Source organism: Clupea harengus, chromosome 13, assembly GCF_900700415.2.
Source record: "Clupea harengus chromosome 13, Ch_v2.0.2, whole genome shotgun sequence".
NCBI lineage: Eukaryota > Metazoa > Chordata > Actinopteri > Clupeiformes > Clupeidae > Clupea > Clupea harengus.
Window position 1 is genome coordinate 18,866,662 of NC_045164.1, and position 5,000 is coordinate 18,871,661.

At 51.3% G+C, this 5,000-nt stretch overlaps 1 protein-coding gene across 1 annotated transcript in view; it reads right to left on the reverse strand.

Annotated features, from left to right (window-relative positions):
* Positions 1-5,000, reverse strand: part of golga7bb (golgin A7 family, member Bb) — a gene marked incomplete at its 5' end in the record, with an annotated part of 11,944 nt that overhangs the window by 3,858 nt on the left and 3,086 nt on the right. The window lies entirely within an intron of this gene.

Below are 5,000 nucleotides of genomic sequence, written 5' to 3' on the forward strand. Positions count from 1 at the left end.
TTTGGATGGAACATACTAATCAAGATGTAGGTGTGTTTGATTGGGTGTGTGTGTGTGTGTGTGTGTGTGTGTGTGTGTGTGTGTGTGTGTGTGTGTGAGAAAATAAAGCCTTCGCCCTGGTTCCTCTTCATCTGTCTGCACAGCTGCAAAGTCTCACAAAGAGACCATGACTCTTCAGCTCAGAGCACAAACGCACACACAAACACACACACAAACACATACAGACACACACACACATACATAACCAATCCTCATAGAGAAGAAGTAAAATGATGGTAAAACAGGCTACTGTTACACATTCAGACACACACACATGAACACATGTGCGTGTGTGTGTGTGTGTGTGTAGTATGTGTGTGTGTGTGTGTGTGTAATGTGTGAGTGTGTGTGTGTGTGTGTCGCTTCTGCTGCTGTCACTCAAACCCCAGGGCCAGCGCTTCTCTGGAGTTACCATAGAGATACGATATTAAGGTTGGAGTTACTATAGAGATACGACAGTAATGTTGGAGTTACTATAGTGTTACGACAGTAACGTCTCGGTGACGTGCGAAACCTCGGTTCCTTGAGCAGGAACCAGACATAGCAGTATGGTACATGACGTCAGTCATGGGTACAAATCGAAGCATTTATCTATTCACGCCTGAAAGGCCGCGAGATCTGTCAATGCGCGCTCCTGAGCCCGCCCCTCAGGAGTCCATATCTTAGATTACGCATCAGAGCTCTTCCTTAGAAAGAAACTGAGCAAGACAATCAATCCAAGGTAACACTGTACACGCCAACTTTGTTATGTCAGTATGGGACCCTATACATTCTCGCGTGATAATACAGTGGCAGCCAATCACACACACCAGCTTTATTGAAGCCTTTGCCATCATAGAGGTTCATACGGCTGCCGGCGGTGAACATATTACCGGGCAACCTTTATCATAGGCGGCAAGGATCGCGATCCTGCGCCTGTAAGAAACCACCCTGGAGTGTTTCATGTGCAACATAACCTGTAGACACCAATGAACACACTTATCATATACATCGTTCTCAGGTCAGGGGATTCAGAGATCGCTTGCCTGCAGAACACCATGAATTTAACAGGGCCACCTTTATCATAGGCGACAGGGATCCGTGATCCCGCGCCCGTAGGAAAACCCTGGGATGTTTCATGTGCAACATAACATGTAGACACTAATGAACACACTTATCATATATATCGTTCTCAGGCCAGGGGATTCAGAGATCGCTTGCCCGCAGAACGCTATGAAGAAAACTAGGTTCAGCCACATCTAACATATAGAATCTAATGAAAGTGTGGCAAGAACTCCAGCTTGCAGCTTTGCAAATATCTTCTACTGAGACGCCCTTTAGCAAGTCCCAGGAAGACGAGACCCCCCGCGTAGAGTGCGCATGCAACTTCTCCGGGGGATCTAAAGACAAGCTCTTATAAGACAACACGATAGCCTCTACTATCCAACGGGAGAGGCTCGGTTTTGATAGAAGTCTGCCTTTTGCGCGTGCACTGAAGCACACGAATAGCTGATCTGACTGTCTGAAAGCTCTAGTGCGCTCTGCGTAACAGCGGAGAGCGCGCACTGGACAGAGCTTATTCAAACGTTCCTCCTCTGCTGACGCAAAGGGAGGAGGCGAGAAAACTGCTAATTCAATCACCTGATTGCGGAATGGGGTTACCACCACTTTAGGTGTGTAAGTAGCATTAGGTAGCATTAGGCCCCCTAGCGAGAACCAGAGTGGGCAGCAGGTGTTCTGCCTGTTTGCGAGTTCACTCTTTGGCTCTCTTCGAAGGCGGTCGCATTTTCTCTCCCTCTCCTCCCCCTGACCTTCCCTGCTTGGCTTCTATCGTCTTGTCTTGTCTTGTCCTATACTTGAGAGACTCTCTCCGCACCGCTCTTCGAACTAAAAACCATGGATTTGATCAACTGGTCTCTCAACGAAATTGACACCATCTTCTCGATGAGAAGCTTGGGTTCGGGGGAACCTGACTGTCCTGCCGGAACGTTCGCAGCTGGCTACTCGATGGACGCGTGGGAGAAGTGGCGAGTCGTGTGCCTGGCGGCCCTTTCCGTGGAGGACATTGAAGACATCTACCTATTCGGAACCTTGATTACAGGCTTTCTGCTGATTGGATTAGGCGGAACCCTGGTTTATCGGAAAATGTATGAAACGGTGACAGCTGTCAAAAGCCCACTAAGGCTGCCCGACATGATTGAAGCGCTGGGCAGAGCTGTTGGCACTCAGACTGTGGCTATACACCGCGATATGGATAACATCCTGGCGGCTATTAACCGCGATATGGATAACAACACGGAGAAGTTCACGGCTTTGCAAAGGAAATTGGAGCAATTCGGAGACCGGACGGAATAGGAGTAGACGAGCAAATTGGCGCCTACTCCCAAGACCAAACAACCCCAATCTTATCTGCTTTCGGCCCCCTCAACCAGCACTGCCTTGGCCAAGGCTGTTGCTGGAACAACAACTCCCCTGAAGATCGCTGCAGTGAGACTCTCTTGCATTCCCTTCCCCCTTTCCACAGACACCTGTGGATTGTTGTCTCAGTCCAGGACCTTTTCAAGGATGTCTCCATGGCAACGACAATCTTGCGGACTGAGAATCTGTCTGATTAGGCCTAGGGGAAGGCGACAATCCAGGCCTACTCATACTCGAACTTTCTACATGCATACATACACACATACACATTACTGATATGCATTCACCACCCCATGACCCCCATCCCACGCCTTCGCCTGCTTCGTACCCCCAGGGTGACAGGCGGGTCTGTGACCATAGCCGAATATGGCTGTTGGACCAGATTGCTGCTTGTTTGCGCTGGCTTACCTCCATCCCCCCTCCCCCCTCCCCGTTGCAAGTCTTGAGTTCTGTCATGTTGTAAAATGTATGTGCTTATGTGCTGAGGTGTTTTTTTCCTGCTCCCACACTGTACTCCTCTAGGAGCATAGTCTGGGCGTCACCTTTTTTTTCTCCTCCCTTTCCTCATGTTATGCTGCAATTCTTCCCTCAACCTTGTCTTCCCGTCCTGTCTACCCCCTTGTCCGATGGCGCTTGTGTAGCGGCCGTGGAGATCTCATGCAGGAGATAGTTTGGTGATACTATAGCCTGCATGGAGAATACCAAAACAAATTCCTAGTATCTGTATACATGGCGAAATAAAGTTGAATTGAATTGAATTGTCCACCTGCGCCCTGAAAAAGCGCACCCAGATCTGGTCTATCACTTGTGGGTGAAGACACCAGTCTGCTGCTCTAGGATCGCCCCTCGATAACAGGTCCGCACCGTAGTTGAGGTGACCTGGTAGCACAGGAGCAGGCGAGCCCATAGTGCCCGACGCGGCGAGAAACCAGGGGGTCCTCCAGATCGCCAGGGCTTTCCTGCATCTGGAGGACACCACTACTCTGCGATGCCTGTCTGTGACTGCGTTGAGCCTCATAGACAGGTACCATATTTGGAATGGCCGCATACGCAACATCCCCAACGGGAGCGCTATTGCGGCTGACGCCATCATTCCTAACAGGCGTTGGCAGCACAGCGACGAGACTGACTGTTCCAGTCGGAACTGGCGCACGCATGTTTTGATGGCATTTATTCGTTCTTGAGACAGCCTGACCTCCATGGAGGTGGAGTCTAGAATCATGCCTAGAAAATGCGTAATTTGCCCCGGGCACAAAACGCTTTTTTCTCTGTTTATCACAAAGCCAACTAGTGGTGCGCCACCACTAGATGTCCGTCCTGCACCGCTGCAGCCTCTGAGTGAGAAGCAACTAACCAGTCGTCTAAATAATTGTATACGCGTAAGCCGCGTAGACGTAACGGAGCAATGGCTGCTTCTACGCACTTTGTGAATACCCTCGGCGCTAAAGATAGGCCGAATGGGAGTGCGCTGAATTGGTACGCTATTCCTCCGAACGCAAACCTCAGATATCTCCGATGTCTGTGGTGGATCGGAACGTGGAAATATGCGTCTTTTAAGTCTATCGTGATAAACCAATCGTTTGGCCTTATAAACTGCACAAGCCTGCGTGGGGTCAACATTCTGAACCGTAGCGGCATGAGTGCTTTGTTTAACACACGTAGATCTAATATTGGCCGATAATTCCCGTCCTTTTTGGGGACGAGGAAGTAACGGCTGTAGAAGCCTGCAGCTTCCTCCTCGGGAGGAACTCTGCTTATTGCTTCTTTTCTGAGCAGGGAGACTATCTCTTCCCGTAGGAAGTGAGACTGTTCTCGCTGCACCACAGATTGTATCACTCCGCTGAATGGTGGAGGGGGACGGGCAAATTGCAGCATGTAACCCCTTGTGATCGTTTTTAGCATCAAAAGGTGACACTGCGCATGAGCGCCAACTCGCCACACAACCAGCCAGGTTGTGCTTTGAGTTGAATTTGTCGGGAACTAACCCGCTCATGGTCAATGAGTCTAAGCCTAGATCTACACCCACTCCGCCTAGGGAGGACGACGAGATCTGGGGTTGCCCCCTCATGTTTTTGAAAACATTTTGGGGGGTGCGATTGCACTGTGTGCATCGCGGGGGGAGTCGCACAAGCATGCCTGGGCACTGTGCCATCTGGGACAGGAGTTAGGACATATGATTGTGGTGCTTGTGAAAACCTGCTTACCGTGCTGGACATGATTTCCACATGTGAGCGACGGGCTGATTTCTGTGGAGGCGGTGTGGGCTCCACCACTCCCCCCTGTGTGACGAGTGGCTGACTGTCACGATCAGGAAGCCTGAGGTCTCCCTCTGCCTCGCCTGCGGCGAGCGGAGTGCTGCCGCGGCGCCTGGGCTGCGCCCTGGGCAGGGCGTGCAGCTGGTTGCTGCTGTGCTGCCAGCCTCGCCCGGTCTGCACCTTCGCTGGAGGAGCTGGCGAGCGGAACCCGCTTCTCTTTTGGCCCGGTGCGGGGGTGGTGTGTCCGGAGGAGGACGTCTCACCCGTGCCACTAGAGCGAGGCATCCAAGCCTGGAATGCCTCTCTGCT